Genomic DNA, 23,384 nt, shown 5'->3' on the forward strand with positions numbered 1-23,384 from the left:
TGCATTTTGAAGGGGCATTTTCCCTTACATAAGAAGAAAAGTATAAAGTTAAGTATTATATACTAATTCTCATAACCCAAAAGATACAGCTGTGCTTTAAAAACACAGTGAAAATGTAATAACCTAATTTAGCTTGGTAAGAGCTACTTTTTCTTGGCTTTTTGCCCAGAATATGCTTATTCCTTCTGCAAAAACAGTATGGCAAACTCTAAAAAAGAAAAGGAACATGTTGCAGAGAGGCAAACCAGAATACGTTCATTATAAACATAACATACTTAACGATTACTGACTTCAGTAATCAGTAATAGCAATTTGCATTAATCTGTACAAAGAGAATAATACCTTGATAGTCAAAAAAGTGAAATCATCAGTTTATTGACAAAACAGGAGCAGGCAGTCCTAGCCTGAGAGCGTGTTTGAACACCATTCTGGACAGGATCTCCTGAAGTCCTGAGAATCTGAATTTTCACTTTCTGTATTATAGAAACCAATGAGATAGATAAGTACTAAAACTTTATAGAACCTCTTGAATGTCCACATATTAATATAGAATATTCAAAAGGTTCTCTTAAAAAGATTTTTTTTTTCCCCTTGTACATCCAAGAAGAAACTCTACCATCTGACTGACCTATATAATGGTCTTTAGCTGGGATAACACTGGGATAACACTGCTGGGATATAATGCAGAAAACAAGAGCCCTTAGAATTGCTGTTTTTGTCTGCTGAGGATGAATGTTTCAGAAATGTCCATCAAACTTTCAACTTTTATAGTGATTCAGGCACAAGCCTTTTTTTTTTTTTTTTTTTTTTAATGCATGGCATAACTTGTAAAAAGACTAATAAATGTGCTTATGTTATTTACCAAAAAAAATCATGTTCTGTTGCCACCTTTGGGAACACTGCAGTCAGGTGTAAAGGGACATACAGCCTAAACCATCATATTTTCCTGTTTGTTCATGTAGTATGGAACATGAAAATTACTGCAGTGTACTGTTCCAGTGCCATAATGCTAAATCTTTTTCATTCTAGGCCTTTTAATGCACTGCTCATTAAATAAGTATCTATTGTATTAGATACTGAAACTGTTTTGTCCACAGAATAGGTTCAGTAACAAAAATAACCACTTAAGTTTCCCCAGTTCATCACACTATGGTATGTCATTCACGACTCGGATGCTCTTAGTTTTTGCCACTTTGCACCATGTCCTCTCAGCACCTCACAGCCAACTGCAGAGAGGACTGCCCAAAAGCTTATCTTCTCCTTCTGTCCAGACCGGGGGGTGGTTTGATCTTCACTCTCCAGTCGGTTCTTGATTCATTTTCTGTGATGATGCAGAAGGGTGGCAGCTGGTGCTAACTAAACATGCGGCTGCTGTTTGAGGACAAAGCTTGAGGCATCGAGCCTAAGGTCACCACGCAGGCAGGGCGAGCAACCACGTTTTGACTGCAGAACCAAAGGCCAAGAGGCTGGGGCCGGGGCTGCTCCGAGACCGGCGCCAGCCGGCGATTCCAGTGGCGTCGGGTTTCCGTGACTGGCCCGGTAAGGAAGAATAAGGCGCCGTGGCGGCCGGGGAGCCGTCCGAGGATGGCCAGCCACTCCCCGAGGCACCCACCGGCGGCGGCGGCGCCCCGTGCCCCGGCGCTGGGCCCCGAGCGGCGGTTACAGCAGTTGCCGCAGCCCGACACCGGGAGCGCGCCCCCTCCCGCCTCAGGCGGTGGCGCCCGCGCGCCCGCCCCCACGCGGGCCCTCACCGGCACCCAATCAGCGACCGCCGGCTCCCAACGCGCGCGTGCGGGGCTGGCACCACGTGACTCGCGGGGTGCCGGGGAGGAGGGGGAGTGGGGGGAGGGCGCGGCGTGAAATCCACATCCGGGTGAGGCCGCGCTGGCTGGGGCTTGTGTGCGTGTCCGGCTCGCGCGCGTGGGGGCGGCTTTCCTGTGGTGGGAGTGGGGCGGCCCCGAACGGCAGGCGCGCGCGCTGCCTGCGCGGGAGCGAGGCGCGGCGGTTGGTGGCGGCGGGCTCGGAACGCCAACGGTGCCAACGGTCCCACCGGCCGCGGGGTCTCTGACAGGGGCGGCCGCGGAGCGGGCTAAAGTGAAGGGGGGAAGCCGCCTCCCTCCCTACTCTGTAGAGGCTGCCCACCCGCGCCGAATAAGCCTGTCGGGGGAGGCAGGTGCTGTTTCCAGCCGGTTCACCGCCCTCCCGTTGCGGGGGTTGCGGGCCGTGGAGCTGGCCTGGTACCCGCCGTGGTAGAGCCTGGGTGCAGCGGTTGCTGCAGGTGACTGTCTCTGCGAGGCCTGCCTTCATCTGCCTGACTCCTTCTCCGATCCTGCCCCTAGGTCCAGGCCCTACCTGTGCCACAGCTACGGCCCACCAGTACTGATATCCGTGTGCTGTGGTGGCTGTTCTTAGTGACGTGACTTAAGGGTTTCTACAAAAGGGGACTTTAAAAGTAGTTTAGAGGAACAACAGGAGCCTTCCTTCCCTGCACCAGAAAATTGATATACCTGTCAACAGGAAGGAGAACCTTGTGAGTAGTTCTCTAGCCCAGAGGTCTGGAAATCTTGTCTGTGACCTCTGCTTCTGAGGCCAAACTGTGCATGGCCAAATTTTCAAATGTTGTCCAGAATCTTAAGTTGTGAAATATCTAGTCTGATTTTTCAGAGGTGCCTGTGTGCCTAATATCTGTTACTATAAATGGAATTAGGTGTTGAAGTATTTGCAAATCTGTCTGAATCTTCAGGCATCTAATACATTTTCTATAAATCTGGTTTTTAAACATTTAAGGTTTTGAGGCTTCTTATGCGTATAATAGGGTTGACTATATCCTCTTGATACCTCAGCACCTGAGCTTAGCATTTTGGTCTGGGATATTCCCTTGATGAACTCTCTGCAGCTTTGGTTCTTCTCAGGAGACTATAGTTTATCTTGTAGACAATTTTCCTATCGTAGCAATTCTTTTTGCTTGTCAACTACGCATTGTGAATGCATTTCTTGCCATCTTACTGCAGCATTTTAGTGGAGCTTTGGGTAGTTTTGTCACAGTGCTTGAACACCTGTTTCTGTAGACTTACTTAATTGTTTTTGTTCTCAGTGCTTTCTGGCTGTTTTGCTTTCTCCTGCTTTTCAAATTTTGCTCTTCTGGGTACGTTTCTTAAATTTATGACTTTGTTCTGAGTGCCTCTGTATCCATGGCTTGGGCTTGAATGTCTAAGTAACCGTTGGTGCTAGTGTTCTAGTACTTCATGATTTTTTCTTCAGGGATGTCAGTTTCTCACTCACTAATACAGGAAACAGACTGCTGACCATTTTCAAACCGAGTTTGCAGGGTAGACAATGCCTGTTAACAAGTGCAGTAGTGGACTCCATGCTAGTAGGATTTGAAAGAAAAAAAAAATCACAGCAGTGTTCAAACAGGTGATACCTGGATGCTCAATGGATAGTAGATAATCCCAGAGCCTTTTTCAGAACCTCTTAAAGAGATTCTTGAGAATATGGTGCAAATTTATTTTACGCTATTTTGAAGATTAGTAAATACAGGAGACTAGGACAGTAACTTAGGTGCTGTGTGCCTCAACATGTCTTTGTGAATAGCTTCACCAATAATGCCTTCTGCTGTTAGTCTGGGACATCACAGCCTCCACATGCTGATTCCTTCTACCTTAAAGCTGAGATGGTATTTTACTGTAGCTCATGTGAGGAGGTGGGTGGATTTTGTACACACCAGATTGAGACAGTGGACATTAAGATAGAGTCTGTCACCTTTGGACATGTTTTTATCCAAATCTCTATTCTGACCATTGCTATAATTAAGTTCAAGGCTTCCTTCCAGTTTAATTCTACCTAGGGATAGAAATGATTGAAAATTGAGTATACCTGGTGACACATTTACAGCTGTGATGTTTGTCCATAAACCTCCACAAGGATTTTGAGACATACTGATCAGTCAGTGCCTCACTAGAACTCTCAATGCAGTTTAAGTACTTTTGCACTTAATTGCATGTTCCTTGATTGTTTTCTGCATGTCTTTGAACACCATGGACTGTTAGACCAGCTCCTTCACGTTTCGTTCCAAGTGACACAACTACTGCCAGAGCTTGGTGAAGAATATATGTTGTCTAGACAATGTGAGCTGTTTATGTGGTGTCAGGCTGATGTTCAGGATGATGATAGCTACATAGATTTGTAGGTGCCAAAATACAATTATGCTATAATGCATATTTCTGGTTCAGAGGAACAATTGGATTGCAATCTTAAGGGCAATAACTGGCATTCTCCAAATGTTTACAGAACTGCTAAGACATCTAAGAATGGTGTATATCTGAGCAGTTGGCTTGATTCCTCCTGGCTTACTGAAAACCAACTTCCAGGAAAGCTTGCAACACCAAATGGAACAAAGTTTGTGGTATGATGGAAACAAGCTTTTTGTGAATCTTTAAATGTAAAGTTCACAATACCTTCTTGCCCATGTTCATTTGAGTCCATTCAAGTTCACAAGGTGGTTGTTTCAGTCTGCAATGGTCTGATATGCTTGTGTGTTTTGTAATCTGCTATTGTCCATTTGTGCTGTTTTTGATGCTTAAATGCCCTTACAAGAAAGTTATTTCTGCTCATGTAAAACTAATTTGATCATAATAATGAAGGAAAAAACTCTTCTTAAACCAATCTTGATACTTTTCAGCTATGTTTTTTCTCTTGTGTAGGACTTTTTCCGAGCACACTAGAGGTTTCAGGCTGCAGACAGTGTAAATTTTAAGTGGTGCAGACTAAATCTACCTTTAAGTGCATTGTAAGTGGTAAAAAGTGTTGCAAGGTGACTTTCAGACATTGTATTTTAACATCTGTTACATTTCACTACTTTGTTACTTTGATATTTATAATCATAAGAATGTATCAGAAATTCAAGGTGGGGGTTGTTTTTCTGTTTTGTTTATCTCACGTTTCTAAAGACTTAAGATTTATGTGGGTATAACTCTTGCTTGTGTTAGTAAAAATAAATACCTTGAATTTTAAAGTCACATTTAGCATTTCTGATAAGGCCTATTGTGACCTTAATCTTCCTTTATCCCTTTGTGTCCCTCAAGCAGTGGTACCTGCTCTCCAGACCTGAGTCTCCAGAAGTGGTGCTATTTTTACAGAAAGGAATTAAGTGATTTGTAATTTTCTTAATGTAGAATAACATAGTATCTAGACTTTCTTAACGTACAGTAGGATTCATATTCTTTCTTCCTGAAGAGTTTGGGATTGACCAATGTGAAGAACTTTGCTTTTCTGACGTAGCAGACTTTTTTCCTTTACATTGCTCAGTTGACAGATTTATTTTTGGAGTGACTGAAATGAATTCTGGGGGTTCTGTCCACTCTTTTGATGAAACCAAGGCTTAAAAATGTAAATTCCACTATAGGGTGTAGTTGGAGAAGCGGAATTACGTACCCATAAATTTCTTTATAAGCTATCACAGAGGAGTTTTTGAATTAAAAGAAAGTGAATTGTATTTATTGCTTTACATGTACTTGTTTGTTAAAGTGGTGATGGATATTCCTAAAGAGATTTTTAGGGATGGCATTTTTATAGAACTCTTCTGGAGTTTTTCAGCTGCTGGATCTGGCATCTGTCTGCCTTTGTTTGTTTCTGTGCATGAGGCTAATATTTCCTGTTGATCACAGTCACGGATACTGTCTAGTAAACTTTTCAAGCTTTTGAAACAGAGCTAGAGGAATGGACGTAATATTTATAAGAGTGTTTTGGATCCTCAGAAAGAAAAATGTTTCTCATGCCTGTATAATGCCTATATAAGAAAAGCAGTTTTTGCTATTTGTCATTAAAGTGATCACAATTCAGGTTTTGTATGTCTTTCAGAGAAGAATCTGGAAATTGCTTTAGTTTAAGTTGCTAATTTCATTCAATATAAAATATGTCTTCTCTTATATTTGCACAAAGTTCTAAGTTTTAGTTTTAAGAAAATCAAGCATGTCCAAACTCTAGTGCTGACTTAGTATAAAAAGATCTAAAATCTCAGGCAGTTTATGGAACACTGGCTTTAAAAACTTCTACTTACTGAAAATGGTACAGGATTAAATTCTGATTTTTAAGGTTCCCACTAGCAACTCTGGTAATGGTTTTAGAATGTCAAGTTTTCACTTATTCAGCACTTTCCTTGATCAAAGAACCAAATTTGAATGTTTTAGCTAATTTTTATGAATCTCCTTATCTGGTAATATAAGGCATCGTAATACTACAATATTAACTAGTCAGGAAGTTTTCAGGTGCAGTGAAACATAAGTTGGGTCTTAGCCAATTCTTCCACCTTTAGACTCCAGGAATATTGCTTCTCATATTCTAGTGCAGTCCTTCTGGAAAAGGTGGCAGGTTTTTGTGCATATATGTAAACTAATTTGGGGTGACTACGCAACAATAATGGTTGGGACTTCTTGTTTGTTTGTTTTAGGAAAAAGTAGTTAAAATAGTTATGCTTGTAGCAAGGGTGGTTCCAAATTGTGACTCTTGCTTCTGTTCATCTTCCCTTTGGATTATAAGGCTGTAGTGAGTACTGTATAAGGCAAAGCAATCTGTACTGGAGAGTAAATAGGTTGTAGTCCATGGAATACAGTTGGAAAGTGGCACTAAGGGCTGACAATATTAAAAAGTATTTTCTTTGGAAACGAAGGATATAGGGTATGCAAGCACATGTTAAGGTACAAAACATCCAAACCCAAATTCTTCCAGTTGGAAAACTACTAATTTCAAGGCTGTAGCCCTGAATCTATTACTAGAGCTGTTGCTTTTACTTCAACAAAGGACTTAAAAAGGGATTTAATGTGACGTGTTAATTCTGTACAAGTAGTTCACCGTAGTATTACCACAGAGAATATCAATGTTTGAGTATGCTTATTGATTGTGTTTCAGGTTTTGTATGTATGTATTGAGGAATTGTACTCTGATTATTAAGTATTGCATTCTTAAGAGCTGTTGTGTGACAGCACAGCCATCCCAAGACACTATAGTCTTTTGATCTGAATAGAAGCAGAAAAATACACAATTTGCAATCATCTGTTTCAAATGACAATAAACATGTATTATGAAAATGTAATAAAAATTTCATGCTTAGCTCAATATGAATAGTATGAGCTGGAAGGCATGTCCTATGAGGAGCGGCCAAGGACTCTGGGCTTGTCTAGTTTGGAGAAAAGGAGGCTGAGAAGTGACCTCATTGCTCTCTACAGCTTCCTGAGGAGCGGAAGTGGAAAGGGAGGTGTTGAGCTCTTCTCCTTGGTATCCAGTGCCCGGATGCATGGGAATGGTTCGAAGCTGTACCAGGGGAGGTTTAGACTGGACATTAGGAAACATTTCTTTACCAAGAGGGTGGCCAAACACTGGAAATGGCTTCCTAGAGAAGTGGTCAATGCCCCATCCCTGTCAGCGTTTGAGGCATTTGGACAATGCCTTTAATGTCATGCTTTAACTTTTGGTCAGCCCTGAAGTGCTCAGGCAGTTGGACTAGATGATCGTTGTAGGTCCCTTCCAACTAAAATATTCTATTCTGTGAACACTCTGGGGAAGAGCTGCAGCTCTGGGTTAGGATACTAAATAAATGTGAGCTGAAAGGGATGACAAATATTTGCTCTAAGCTATGGACTTTTCAAGAAAGTAACTGCTGTAGACATACTTGCTGTTGCACATGTTCTTTTGGGCACACTGAATGAAGGTAGGAGAAATCTGTAAGAAGGTGAGCAGGTTTAGAGACACTTCATCTGTTGTTATGTACCCAGAATAGGTACCTGCTTTCTGGGAAAATCTTGTCGTTAATCCTTGCTGAGGTTGGGGTCCATGTTTCCCTGGTACTATTTGGGACTTTTCATAATGTCCAGAGGTGTCTCTGTCAGGAACTACCTCCTGAGCCTGGCTGCAGAGAATTGCTGTTACAGTCTGTAAAGGCTGTTTTTAACTTACTGGAAATTGTTCATGGATTGCCCTGTGCCTTCACTGGGCAAAGTATATTCTTAAAGATTATGGTGTGTAGGTGCCTCCTACAAATGAAGAATTGGGCTCCAGAATTCTCTGTCCAAATATTTACATGAGACATATCTTCTGTAACGCTGAAGAGAGCTTAAAGCTTTGGAAATTTCAATGGATAAGTGGAGTTTCTTCTGGCTTTAGGTCAGCATCTAAAGGGAATGATAATATCAGGGCAATGTGATTCTGCAGTATGAAATTATATAAACTGATCCCAGTTTGACTCAGGCTATATAGTAAAGCATTAGGAAAAACATAAAGGAGGCAAAATGTATTTAAATTTTTTTTTTTTTTCCCCACACAAATTCATTCTGAGATGAGCTGACTCCATTTTAGAAATGGGTTGTGGAGTCCCACAGAGTTAGTAGTTGTTTCCTGAGAGTCTGGTGGATTTCAGTTTTCAGTTTGTTATTGTAGAATTTGTACTTATTGTCACTGTTTCCACTATGCTTTGCTAATGTTTTTATGTATCATTAATATTACTAATAATGAATTAATGAAATGAAAAAACAACAAAAAAATTTAAACACACTATTAATTTTTATTAAAATGTTTATTTAATTTATTTTTTTAACTAAATGTAAAAAAAAAAGAAAAAAAACGTTTTTCCAGTTGACAAACTCATTAAAACTTATAGGACTACTCATGTTAGAAAGGTTCAGGATACGGACTGTAATTTGCATTTAGCAGTCCATGGAGATATGAGAAAGCATTAGTAGGATCATGTCATCATTGTGCTTGTGCAGGTCCTGTTCTGAAAAATAATTAAGGGACTCAAAAGATTCTTAGAAAGACTTGTTTTCTAAGTTGATTTTTTTTGTATTTCTGATGCTCATTGAGTTTTTATAATATGGTTGTGATGAAAATGTTCTCAGTATTTAAAACCAGATAAATGTTACTGCAAAAAGTTTAAATATCTCTCTGTCAAATGGAAGTTCTCTTTTATGGAATAGAATGAATAATTTTATATTGGAATTTTGTACATGTATTATAACCTGTTCTCACCTTTGAATATAATATGATTTTATAATTAGATTTCCAGATTGGGTCGTATCTGTTGTTTAGACAGGTCTTTATCTTCTTATAGGTATACCTTTTGCCTTGTTTGGTACAGGACCCCTTGTTTGGAATGCCTGGATTTCAGTAAGGCAGTGTTTTTACCTGAGGTCTTTGAAAGTCGGTTTTCATTCCTTTTCCACATTTGATTTGTGATTACTGCATGAGTAGTAGTAAGAAAATGGAAAGGGTTTGATCTGTGATGTGGTAGGAGCTTGTGGCCAATGACAGTCCTGTTTAAAAAAATAATCTTTTGTCTCGTAGGGAAAACTTTCTGTGCTTCACTGCTAGAGGAGTTACAGACTTACTTTAGAGAGAAGTGTTTGCTAAGACAGTAATGACTTTAGAAAATATTTTCATTGCTGACAGCTTCTTATTTTTTTGTTTTAAGGCAAAATCTGTGAGTGATAATGAACATACAGTTCCTTATTAAAAAAAAAAAGGCAAAACAGACTACATGCATTCTGATCTGTTAGCACAAACCACTGATATTTATTTGGTGTCCACCTGAAGTTTTCTAGAAGTGTTGCAGCTTGTATGTTTTTTACTAAAAATGTTTATAACGACATTCTTAAGGAGTGAGAGTAGGGCAGACCAGAATGCCTTGGGGACATAGTGATGGGGATCCAGAATCTACCAGTTCAAAATCAGTGGTCCAAATTCAGTCCAGCTTGTTAGCAGACAAATTATTTTGTATAAAATGAGCTGGAGAGTTGACTAGGTCATACCCACCTATGAATTTCATTTGTGTTAAGATCGAACTGCTGCTTGGTCAGTAGCTATAAGATAAATTTCACGACTGGCTGTTCAGTGTTCTTTATCTTTGGGTTTTGTTTTTTTTTTTGGGGGGGAGCGGGAGCATTGTTTGAAGTAGTCACTTCCTTATGGCCGAGATGTTGGAGTTGGGTACACGTTTAGTTGGGCAGATATGATATAGCAGCTGGGTCTAAGACCGTAGTTTTACTGTCTTTTTGTGTATATTTTTGGTGAAGAACTCCAGGCACACCTGATGTAGGACTTGGAATATAAAAGCAACTGACACTGCTAACAAAGAAAAGGAAGATAGTGGGAGTTTTTTGAATGATTTTTTTTCAGTAAGATAAAGATCCTGTGTTCTCAAACATCTTAAGAGGTAAGGGAAGAAATACATTGCATAGTCTTCTCTGATGAGAGAAAACTATGAGGATAATTGGTGCCCTGTTGAAATGTGTTTTATGCCTTTTACTCTCTACGCAGCAGCAGACTTCCGTTTCGGTTAGTGGTGGCTACGCTCTTATCCAATTGCGAAAAGTTAATATAGTCCCCTACTCCATTTAAATGCAGAGTGAAACAGGTTGCTTAACCTAGCCCTGAAAGTAACTTAACATTTAAAAGACGAACAAATAAAATCCCTTCATCTGAGAAGCAGAAACTAGCAACCCATTGCAGCAACTTCATAAACAATTTGAACTCCACATACAAGATTATGAAGGGATTCTCTGTAACAGTGTGTTACAAGCCTTAAAATTAGAATTTCATATGCAATTTTTTGTCTCCTTCCCTGGGGATTACATTGAATTCAAATAATTCAAGATAAAACAGTCTTTGTTCCACTGGTACATTGTTTAGATTTGTTTTCTACTGTGGTGTAAAGTTAAGGGAAAAGGAGATGTCAGAAAAATAGCCTGATCTTCTGCATATGGTTTTGGCTATAATGGTGAAACGTAGGAATCTAAATACATTGAGTGATAATAGACCTGTTAGGAAAATAAAATAAAACATATGCATATGTTTTGTTTTATAAATAGAATATCTGCATATGGTAGAAATAGGTAACTATTGACCTGAGCTCTTCTCCCAGGTAACAACTGATAGGACGAGAGGAAATGGCCTCAAGTTGCGCCAGGGGAGGTTTAGACTGGATATTAGGAAATTTTACTTCACTGAAAGGGTTATCAAGCATTGGGACAGGCTGCCCAGGGAAGTGGTTGAGTCGCCATCCCTGGAAGTATTTAAAAGATGTTTGGATGAGGTGCTTAGGGACATGGTGTAGTGGTGGTCTTGGTAGTGTTAGGTTTACGGTTGGACTCGATGATCCTAAAGGTCTTTTCCAACCTATACAATTCTGTGATTCTGTGACATAAAAACATTTTCTGAGCAGTTCATCTAACACATTTGTTTACATATTATGTTTCCCTACAGCAATTTCCTGATGGTTTGTGCAAGGGACTGTCAATGTCTTTAGTTAATGTGTGTCTGTGCTAAGTTAGGCAGCAGATTGTTGTGTTGTTAGGCTGCTGTTAATCCTGGACAGAGGACATCGGTCAACAAGTAGTATCACTGCTGCAGTAACAACTTTTTTCTCATACTCTTGTCCTCTGAGAAGTTTGTCCAAGGAGCAAACTTCTTTTCCATTTTTAGTTCTGTGTATTCAGGCTGAATATGTGGGTATTATTTTTCTGACTGCTGGCCCCTGCAGTAGAGGAAGGGACTAAAAGGCTGGTGATTTAATATGCTTCTGGTTGTCATGGTATCTGCAAGTATGAGCTGCAAAGAACAGTATAACTAATTTAAGTTACTGTGTATTACGCTTTACCATCTACTTCCTCCGGGTGTTTTGTGTCTGATCACAGTCCATTGAAAGACACATGAAAGCCATGCCTTGCTACAAGAAGTGTAGCTCGTATTTAAAAGGCACTGTTACTGATTGATATGTAAAGTTTTTAAGTGTTGAAGAGATGGACAGTTCTGATAATGTTTGCTAGAAGACATCCCTTGGTATAATAGTTGGTGAAATTTATGTTCAGAGTACCAGCTAGATCAGAGAAGTAAGTGAATTTGGATGTTAAGTGTTATGTGTGAGAATTAGTGTGTGAGAGAGGAGGTAATAACAGTAATAGATGACATTGATTAATTGAGCTAGGCTGCACATAAGATTTGAAGATTCAAAATACAAAACTTCCAAAGGTTTGGAATTGGTTTTGTGATGCTAGGTTGTTGTAGAGAGTTGAGGGACCAAACTAATTTGAACTTCAAATAGGAGACATGTAAATAGTACTTATTCATTGCTAGTCAGTTCTTTTCCATGCCAGCAAAAAGGTAGCTTTTTTATACAGAGGAAAATAGTACTGGCTGTGCTTCTCTGTTAATATTTCTGAAAAACCTCTGAGACAGTTTGCACCTAGGGGTTATTTAGTGGGTGTGACAATGAGTCCTTAACTCCATTTGCAGTGGTAATGACAAACTTAGGCTGAGGTACAAAACTGCTAAGCCAAAACTGAAGTGCTTTGAATATTGATTTAGAAGTCCATACTAACAATATACTTTTTAAATAGTCTTGGTGTCTACGTAAATATGTATAGATGTCCTTGACAAGTAAAGACAAATGTGAAATTCACTCTTAAGCCACTCCTCTTCTGCTTTCCATTAGAGGTCCTATGGAGTGGTTTATTTTCAAATGTTTCAGAGCCAAAAAAAGTCAGCAGACTACTTATATGCTGTGATTGTTCTTGATTGTGTTTGCTTTAGGTTTTACTACAGTGTAATTTCTTGCACAGAATTGATTGTGGTAAATAAGAAGGTGGTGTTGAACCATGCTACCAATGCAAGAGCCTACTTTTAATCAGAAGAATTATTTGGCTGTAAATTAGTTTCCAACACAATGAATTGTAAGGAGAAGAATAAGAAATAACTGTCTTTCATTATTTTAATTACAGCTGAAGTCCTCATAGAATGGGGGACACCAATAAGTACATATAAGAAGTAATTAGGAAAATATTGATTATAGAGTTTGATCTGTTTGAAACCTGTTATCTAGTACCATGAAAAGATTTTGTTGCTTGCAGTGCTTTCTGTACGTGCTCTAGATTCTGAAGTTCTGTTAGCTTGTAAATAAATAAAGATACTAAATAACTGCTAAATATACTAAATAGTGTACTGAAGAATTATAAGTTCATTCCATGTCTCCTTAAGGTTTCTGAATAAGGTGAATGTAGGTAAAAGCTATCTGATATTCTGTGTACTGTTGCCAAAACTTGGTCTTGTAGTTCTTTACAGTTGAATTTTTCCTCATTAAATACTTTGCCAGGACACACTACTAGAATTGATTTCATTTACCCTGAGGTGAGGCTTGAGGGAAAGATTGGAATTGCATTACTTTGAATTTGTTTTAGTATCCTCTTATATTAACTACATACATTTTCACTTAAATATCTTATTTATCGCAGAATACAGGCCAGTGATTTTTCTTTTTTTAATTTCTGAGGAAGAGAGACCTACAGTCAACTTATTTGCATTAGGCTTACTCTTTTTTCAAAACTTTAACAACACTTTCCTATGTTACAGTTCTTGAGTTTAGTGTGTGTGTATAGAGAGAAATAAACCGGAAATCCTGTCTCTGAGGATTGGAATTTAGTGTAGTTTTAGATGGAAAACAAAATATTTTGGCATACACTTGCCAGTTAAGCTTTTAAAAGGACTTTCCATGGGGTGCAACTTCTGAAATAATGCAGAGCTTCTAAAGAGATTTCCATGTGATATACATGCCACAGTTGACTTGCTTTAAATTTATAAGCTGCTGGAGCAAAAATCAGTATCTTGGCCTGATCAACTGTAGATTGAAGAAAAGTTGTACTTAGTTTGAAATGCTGGTTTTCAGTCAAATCTCATGGCCTGCGATATGTTCTGCTGGTGTGTTCTCAAGTTTTTCTCATATTTCTATCTGTTACGTGGGAAACTTTTTAAACTTTAAAACTTTTTAAAACTTTTAAAAACAGTTTGGTTTACTTTCTCCCCCCCCCTCCCCCCAAGTTCTTGCACACTTGATTAGCACTAATGTGTAGTAACATTGTAAAATGACTGGACAGGGCCTCAAACTGAACTTAAAAACACTTTTGTTTAAAAGTTACAGTCCACTTAAAAATAATCAATGCAGACATTTAATATGAGTTACTGTATAATGAATGGCAAAATGAGATATTGATACTCCAGGTTCAGATTCATTTTATTATTAGAAGATAAAAAATAGTTTCTGTTTTAGGATTTTTGTGAGTACTTTTTTTCTAGTTAATGAGTGCTTAAAAAGTGTGTGATACAGCTATCTAACTTTATCAGTGTTGAAGGTACCTGAGATTTGGTGGAGTTGTCCTTATATATACATGCATGAACTGCCTTTAATGTTTGTAGAGAGGCCTTTGTTAGGGTTGAAAGAGCAATATTGGTTCAAGAACCACATTTTCTTTAAAAGGAGAAGAGACAGGAATTAAAGTACTTGAAAATTTCAAAATAGAGGCAAATTATATTTATTTTTGGAAACTATTAAATTTAAATTGACTGTGTGCTCTGAAGACTTTGGTATACATAGATCCTTTTTGGTTTACTATCTGAAGATAAGTGCGTGCTCGCTCTTTCTTTATACATATACACACACATATATATTGTCCCAGTGGTATGCACACAGTTGAGCAAAGTTATAAGTTGGTGTTTTTCTTTTTAATTATAGCAAGCAGAAAATATATAAATCCTTAATACTTTCAGTGTACGCTTTTAGAAGTAAACCACCTTTGTCATGCATTTGAAAGGGGCCCAGGTAATACTGTTAGGAAATGAACTTATCAGTAAAAGGTTTCAAAATGTTTTTACAAGGGTAAAGATACTGACCTGCTGGATTGCCTTAATCTATTCCAGAGTGTGTTTAAGAAGGATTCAGGAAGTCAATTTATCCAGTTATTGTGATGTGAACCATATTAAAGACACGTTTTAGTAAAATGGATGCATATCAAAGTTGAGTAAAGAATATTGAGTAGTGAGAGTGCTCAAAAATAGTTATAAAAAAAATTAAAGTAACTTTTTATTACTGCTGATCTACATGGTATATGTAAAACAGACACTCAGAAGTGAAGTGATTATCTTTCTAACATACCTGAACTGTTTTTCCTAAAAAAAAAAAAAAAAAAAAAAAAGAAAAAAGTTAACAAAGTTGTTGCAAAAACATAGCACATTTTTATTTTAAATGGTCGTCTTTATGTAGCAGCTATGCTTAAATTGTTCAGATTTCCTCATAGTGTAAAGTACACGGTGATCTGATTACAGTGTCTAGTTTAGAAGTCTAGATAATAAATAAGAGTTTTTATTTTAAAAAAAATGAAAATATATTTAATTGTATGTCAACATTGGATCCCATGATAAAATGCACACATCTGTATTTAACCTGGTTAAATTATAAATGACTATGGAACATCTGGAGTTAGTAAAACTGATGAAGGGTAGAACACTGGCAGTATCTTTGTTACAGCAGGGGCTACTGTATGGTTCTTGCTTATTAATCCGATCCTGGTTCCTCCATTAGGTTTGAATTACAGAACCACACACTAAATAAAAAAGTGAGGGAAAGGTGAAAGAAGACCGACAGTTTGCAGAGTTGAATTTGGTTACAGTCTTCTGGCAGACTGTACCTCCTATTCAGTATCCTAGTGACGGACAGCCAGGCTGTGTTCTGAGCAGCTCTCAATAAATGCACGGGGCTTGAATTTCTTAAAATTATTTTAGCATTTTGGATGAAAAAAATCATTTTTCTTTGTTCTTATTTAGTGAAATGTTTATGATGATGATTTTCTATACAAGTTGTGCACTCAGCAGTATTTGTCCTGGGAAAATAGTGGTTTGATTATAGAAGTAGCCTAATGTACTACTCGTAATGAGTGAAGGAAAATTGTTGTGATTTTTTTGTTAATATTTTTTTAACGATCCAATATTTTAGAAAATTACTGGATTAGCTGAAGTTGTCCATTCACATAACTTTTTTCTTAAAGTCTCTAAAGAAAATTATAGTAATTACCTGAAACTTTTAATTGTTAAATGCATTGTTTTTATTATTATTATTGAGTGTAAGTATAGGGTATTAATGGTTATTGTTCAAATATCCAAGCTTTTTCTTGCTGACTTAAGTCAAGCAAAACTTGTCTTCATTGGGAATTTTGCTGACTAAAGACTGTGTAATTGCCTGGTAATTAATGTAGTTAAAAGATATCACTCTACATGTAGTTTACTCTGTGGAACCTGAATGTTCTGCCTGTTTTCTCAGTGTTGCCAGAATTGCATAGTTGCCAGAATTGCACAGTTGTTGCATAGCAATTTTTGGATAAATTTCAGTAGTTCTCTCTAAACAGTGCTGTTTCAAAAGCTATTAAACCCTGTGAATATATAAGGTCCTTGTTAACTTAAATAATTCCATGAATTCTCAAGTATATTATATACAAGTTCACTACACTTTGTTGTTATTTTGTTCTTGTGTATGTATTCCACATGCATGGTAGTTTTATACTTTAGGATGAATATCTGTTAGGCATGCATTTATTTCCAGTTTAACAAAGGTCAATTGTGATTTAAAATAAATTACATGGGAGAAAGAACAATTAGTTTCCGTTAGACTGGGAAGATGTAGAGCATTTTGAATTAGGCACACTGTGATGAATGGAGGCTTGTCTGCATATGTTGCCTATACTTCATAAACTTTGTGCATCCAATTTATTCTGCATCTTGGCTGTGAGGCAATGTATGTTTTATGAATTATTTGGTTTTTGTGTGTGTGCATGCTAGTGTAATAAGGTGATGGATTTTTTTACTCCTCTAATACCACGTTGCCGTCAATGCCATCATTGCTGCAAAGGGTACTGTAGAAGGCAGAGGCATTTTGAAGGTGATCAACGTCTGCTTAGTGGCATAGCAGATTTTTTTTTTCTATTTTTGGAAGGATCTGCTTGCTAAGCCTTGTTATATGATATTTTAACTGCTAATAGAATTGAGGAAAAGTTGTGCGGATCTTGGAAAAGAAAATCATTGGGTTTGTGCTTCTAGGGCATGCCTGTCATGCTCCCTGCCTAGCTTTGTAGGCTAGCTAGGGAAGGAGACAAAATTGAATGGATTATAGGATGGGTGGAGAATCTGGCTGGTATCTTGTTGTCTGTTTGTTTGGGTGGCGGGGGGAGTTTAACTCTTCTTGAATGAGAAATAATTTTTGATTAGTTGTTAACTGATGAGTAATATACTTGATATCAATGCCGTCATCACGTACTTGGTACTTAAATTTTTTAAATGTCCTGGTAACTTACTGGATATGGGAACTCTTAGAAAATGTCTTCCTCTTTCTGAAATGGGCATGGTAGTGCCTACCCATCTTTGTCAAAAGCTTTGGGACTAGAGAAGAAGAGTATTCTAGAAATGCGTAGTAGGTATAAAGAATCAACTTGGAGAAAGAAATTATTTTAAAGCATTGTGTTCTGATGGAAAAGAAAAGGACTTAGGTGTTGAGCCCTAATCCCATTTTCATTCTGGCCTGATCTGTGATCTCTGCTCCCAGCTTCCTCATCATATTACGAAGGCATCAATGGCAATCAACCTTTTCCTTGAGAAGTAAATATATTTTCCTTGATTGCAGCAGACAACATACAATTATGAAAATATCCATTTGGTCAAAGGTTGTGTGGTGAAAGTGTTGTGTTACATGCTTAGGAGTGGACCAAAAATGAAGAAGAAAAAAGGAAAGATAATGTGCACAGACATTCCGGCAGCAATGTTTTCTGTTAGAAAGCAAATTAGCATTTTCATTTTACTTGTTCAAGGGTTGGGAGTTGGACAATATGAAATCTTTCCAGTTTGCTTCATAAGTCATATGAAAATGAATTTAAAATCACATCTTTAGTTTCTTGTCCATGAATTGAACCTTCTCTTTAGGAGAGTATGAAAAATCAAATTCATCTGCTTGGTGTGCGAACAAAAAGTCATCAAGTCTTCCTTTCAAGTATTAGTAAAGGGAGAAAAAGTTGCAGTGATGATGCATTCTTCTTTCCATATGGGAGGGGGTAATGCCTGGTCTTTTCTGCTTCTAACAGTATATCTGGATCCTGCAAAACAAAGGATTAAAAGCTTTTAAAATGACCAGTCATGTTTTATTTCAGTGTTTGGACTAAACTTTCATAGAATCTGAAATTCCAGTGGGTGGGGGGTTAGGGCGTAGGGGGAAGAATATTATAACGGCTATTTAAGGTATTCTGTTTTAAGAGTAGCAACTGAGGCAGGTAAAAGCACTTGAAAATCTGAGACAGAATTTTTATTCTTTTTGATAATGTCAACTCATGTCAGAGAAATAGGTTAATATCTTTTTCTTGCCTCAAATTAGTACCGTGTCCCTATGAGAATTACTGTACTTCCAGGATTTGGAGGAAGCTGAGGGAAGGAGTTTTATTAATTGGAAAAGTGAGTCTTCCTGTCTATTAGGAGACATACAGTAATAATAAAGGAATGCTATTTATTTTTAATTAGTATAATTGGTATCACATCCTGGTTTGCATAATAGAGTTACCATGTGCTAGTGATTTTTTTTTTTCATGTGTCATTTTTTTTTCATGGTCACCTGTCAGCTTTTCTAACATAAAGGTAGAATAATATTCTGTAAACCCTGACATTTTGTAGTTTTTGCAAACTGTCTATGCACAAATTAAAGGAAAACAATATCCCTTTCATAATATTTAACTATCAGGTTTACTGAGCATCATTTATATTTTGACCTTTACTATTTTATTTTGTTTTTAATTGAGAGAAAAAGCTGCACTTTAACTACATATCAAGGTGATCTACTGAATTTTTAAGCTTTGCTTTTTACATGAAAGATTTTTTTTCCGGTGGAAGTAGTGTTGGTTTTTGGAATCAGTGATTCACTCAGCACCAAATTTTTCTAGGCAGTACATCATGCCAATAATTTAGTATTATCCTGTTTCTTGTTGTTTTGTTTTTTATAAAAAAAACTTTTTTTTTTCTCTAAAGGTTATATTCTTTCTTAATATGTAAGGACTTGAGCACTCTTTTATTAGCATTAATGACATTTATTTGTACAAGTTACCGCACATCCATATGAGCATGTATTTAAAGACTTATGTTTTTGTTTGACATGTTGTCATATTAAATTGTTGCTATGATGCTCTAACTGTTACCAAGATTGTGTCAAACCTTCTATTTTCAGATATCTAATTCTGTGACAAAGTTCCCTTGAGGCAGAACCTGGTGGTTTTTATTCTTGGAAAGCTGCTCCATCATACAGACACCTCTTTCTAAGTTCTAGTAAAACACATTAATATGATTTGCAAGTAAAAAGAGTCAGTCGCATTTAGGAACACTGGATATTAACAGAAAAGAACAGAGAAGCAGAAGTATTTCAATTGTGAGTCTAAGTTCTTGAAACTTACTAATATTTTAAGTGGAAATGCATTTGAAATACCTATAACCCTTCTATTTTACTTTTAAACCCTCTGTTTCTTAAGCATATCAAACATGGACTATAGAAGAAAGACCACTGTTTGTCCTAGCATTCCCAAACCCTTAACAGTGGATGTTTTTGTACCATTAATTTCTTTGCTTCCAAGTAAGCAGATTGTGTTACATGAATAAGCACTTTACAAGAATTAAGCATATAGTTGGAGTGCCCACTTGCATGAACTGTCTGCAACTGGTATCCAGCTCTTTTCTTGAGAGAGAAGCAGTGAATAGCAAAGTGCTGTATTTATCAAGGCCAAGAGGAAGAAATAGACCGAGGCTACTAAAACTGGTTCAAAAAGCCATTCATTCATTATGAAAGATTAAACTTTTCTTTTTTCAAAAAGAATTGCTATTTGTAGATGTCTTACCGTATTCACAGTCAAATCACACAATTTAATGATTTTTAGGGAGGGTTTTGAACAAATTAATGAATAAACTAAGTTTTCTGTTACTTCCAGAGAAGAAGCATCCCATGCAATTTTTCTTTCTTGTCAAGATTTTTTTTCTTAATGCTAAGTTTACCTCTGCCTTCTTCAAGAAACGTCTGTTGAGTACAGAGATTTGTAAGACATTTTTTCTTTGAACTCATGATGAAAATATTTCATTAGGTTTTTGATACTTTTATCCCTCCTACAACAGTGAGGATTTCTTTCTAGAAACTCATTCTCTTTCATGCTTCTCAAAGTTGGTTCATTTGTCATTAGCAAACCCAATCCTAAAATGATCTTGGACAGATGTTGGTAGTTACTAATCTCAAAGGTGGATTTGGTTTTTTTACAGCCTCCACTTCTATGATCCTGGATTTTTTTTTTTTTTCCCACTATACTATTCTGGATAAAACTGAAAGCATTGAATCATAGACCACTCATGGAAGGGATATCTGGAGGTTTTCTAGTCCAAACCTCTGCATAAAGCAGGTCTGTTTAGAACAGGTGGCTCCAGTTGAGTTCTGAATATCTTCAGGGGTGAAGAGTACACAATGTCTATGGGCAGCCTATTCCAATACCTGGTCAGAATTTTCACTATTCTGACTTTTGTCCTATGGATCTTGTCCTAATCCCTGTGCAACTCTGAGAACAGCCTGGCTCTGTCTCTTAGAGGACTGTGTCCAATTTTATGGTCTCTAGTACAATAAGAATACTTTAAATATGAGAGTTTTTAGCCTACTGTGGTCACTTTTGCTCAGGCATTTGCAGGGCTGTTGGTGTCTGATCTTTTTAACCTAGTTAGCGGATGACAAGTCACACTTTTCTCGCCTTTTTTGTAGATAAAACTAATTTCTAGGGCTTCTGATTATCATTGTTGTGAATAAGGATTACAGAGATTGTTGATCTGGACTTGATGTTGATTAATTGTAGATATATTGTATTACCTAGCTGTGCATAACAGCAGTGTTAATTCCAGTTTAATTCAAGCTACTTTTTGAGGGTTTTTTGGGGGCGGATGGGGAGAAGGCTTGGTGAGGCGAGAGGTTTTTTCCTCCAGAAAGCACAATATATTTGAATTGTATCAGCTTTGTCAGACTTCTCACCGCAGTTTATGTACATTTTGTAAAAGTGTGTGGCTTCTGAAGTAAAAAGATATTTGTGATAGAGAAAGTTTATAAAGAGGACATCAGAGAAATTTAAAAATTAGTTAACTGTGTGATTATTTTTATAATGAAAAAACCCTAGTCTTTCCATGTTCTGGTCACAAGAAACCAATTATGGTGAAGACTGAAGACCTTGGAAGGTCTTTCTATAAAATCCTGAGGTACTGAAGTTGTTAGAATTAAGTCTTGAGAAAGTGTCTTCAGATTCTGGAGACGAAATAAGCTGAACAATATGGTAATATGATACTTCTGCTGGAGTTGATAAGGTTTTATTTGAACTTATCTTTGAATATCTAGAATGAAAAAGTTGGAAAGTGGAAGTGTTTCTAAGTGGAAGATTCTTAAAGTTGGGAGAAGCTGACAAAGGATTGTGGGCAAAGATGTAAAAAAGATCCTCAGTCAAGAAGTACATGGGTTACTGTAATTACTCATGTCAATAGGTAACTCTCTGGAATTAACACTATATTTGTCTTGTTAGAGATTTTTTTTTTTTTTCCCCCTGGCTGTAGATCTCAGTGACCTTTTCTCTCTTCAGCCTTTTAATTGAAAATATGTGCTAAAAGTACCACTATGATACTTGCAAAGTCTTTTTTTCTGAATGATGCTATCCTTTGAGTACTTACGGTTATGCATGGAATCCCCATGTGGTCCATGGGTTGTGGTCTGGTTTAGAGACAAAAATGGTACATGCATGTGGTAGACCTCTACCTCAGGAAATACTCTGAAGTCAACCTCGGTGATTATTTCTGAATCACAAGCAGAGTAGTATTTTAGATCTTGGCCTAGGGTTCACACCTTTTTATTGATCTAGGAGAAAGCACTTCTCTCCCAATTTATATTCATTCTTTCCTATACATAAATGCACACCGTGTATTTGGTGATTTTACATATATGTATAATTCAGGAACAATGAGTGAAAGTCATGGAGTTTCTATCTAATATTGCACCTTTTTTCCCCCACTAGTAATTTCATTTGCTCACAGTCTATATCCTTTTGTTCTTAGTCACTCACAGAATACCATTCTAAATTACTTCAGTGCACCATACCTTTTACAAATACATTTCTTAAGAGCTTTCAGAAATCAGATTTCACAGAACATGGTGTTGGTACTTTTCTGATGTTAGTTTCTTCTAGGATATGTCCAAGGAATTGCCAGTTCTTGAATGCATCTTCCACATGAGGCTGTGGTGTTTTTTTTCCTCTCCTGTGTTTTAGGTGAATTTGAAAACCAGTACCTGCCTTCTCTGTAGGAGCTATCAGAGCCCCTTTTCTTTTTGTGGGTAAAAATGGAACTCTCACTTTCTTTTTTGTGAAGCTGTATCTGATCTAGGGAAGTGAAATGGACTTGGCATTTGCACTTTATTGCTTTTTCCTGCTTTAAGCACTGTTTAAAAAAGCCAAAGTATATGCTGAAGAAGAGGACCCACAAGTTCTAAACCACAAATTTTTGTGGAATAGATTTTGCAGATTATTTTAATACCTATTTTTGTGAATTTCAGAGATTTTTGCTCATAGTAGCTTGGTAACTTTCAGATGAGAATATGATTTGTAAAGAATATTTTTATTCTAATTTCTTGAATAAGGACTGTATCCAGCTAAAGAAGAAGTTTTGTTTTGTTTGTGATTTTATGCCGTTGTTGAAAATTTTGCCACCATTATGTTGCTTATAAAAGGCATATTTATTGGTGTTTAATCATACGCTGTGGTTCGTTGTTCTTATAAAAATGCTTTTTTAAATAACAGTGGGAAAGGCAGTTATAGAAGTCTTGCAGATTGTGTAAGATGTTCTTGTTACGTAAAACTGACACATGCTACAGCTTTTGCTGCTGCTGTTTTATTACACACAGCACTGTTACATGTAAGTAGTGTTATTTCAAAATTACTCCTGAAGCTAGGAATGAAATATCATAGGATAGAGAATCTTATATGCTGCTTACAGGATCTGGATCTTTTAGTCCAGGGGGTGTCTCCTGAGAAAAGGACTAAGTGGTAAAAAACCTGTTGTTATTGGTTGGGTTTTTTTCTTTGGGGGGGAGGTGGATTTTTTTTTTTTTGTTTGTGTATTTGTTTGGTTTGGGGTTTTTTTGTGTTTTTTTTTTTTTCTTTAATTCTTAAATTCACTGTAGGAGTTGATAGAAAAGGTTTAGCTATTGACTTTTATTTTACATCTTCTGTTTTGTGTAAATCAATCCTTGACTTTTATTGTCATATTCCTTAATGTGCTGTTCTCATCTGTAAGCATTGAAACTGTCTGGAGACTCTTTAGAATAAATGGATAAATGAATAGATGATGAAAGTGAATAGGAAAAGAAAATTATCTGGGTATCTGCTCTAGTGTTTGACTGCTGTCACCTTGTTAGACTGGAATCCTCGCAGATATTCTGAACTTGACTGTATGTGGCCTTAAACAGCCTTATATAGTGTCTAAGGTGGCCT

The 23,384-nt window shown here is 37.2% G+C and overlaps 1 protein-coding gene across 17 annotated transcripts in view; it reads left to right on the forward strand.

Annotated features, from left to right (window-relative positions):
- CCDC91 (coiled-coil domain containing 91) overlaps positions 1–23,384 on the forward strand; it is a 341,211-nt gene that overhangs the window by 176,049 nt on the left and 141,778 nt on the right. For 2 of the 17 annotated variants that reach the window (XM_075508290.1, XM_075508204.1), the window contains exon 1: positions 1,329–1,539. The exons of 10 other annotated variants lie outside the window; for them this stretch is intronic. The gene's annotated coding sequence lies outside the window, so the exon portion shown is untranslated. 5 more of the 17 variants (XM_075508305.1, XM_075508221.1, XM_075508254.1 and 2 more) reach the window with 4 other exon arrangements.

Source organism: Mycteria americana, chromosome 1 (genome assembly GCF_035582795.1).
Source record: "Mycteria americana isolate JAX WOST 10 ecotype Jacksonville Zoo and Gardens chromosome 1, USCA_MyAme_1.0, whole genome shotgun sequence".
In the NCBI taxonomy this organism is placed as follows: Eukaryota; Metazoa; Chordata; class Aves; order Ciconiiformes; family Ciconiidae; genus Mycteria; species Mycteria americana.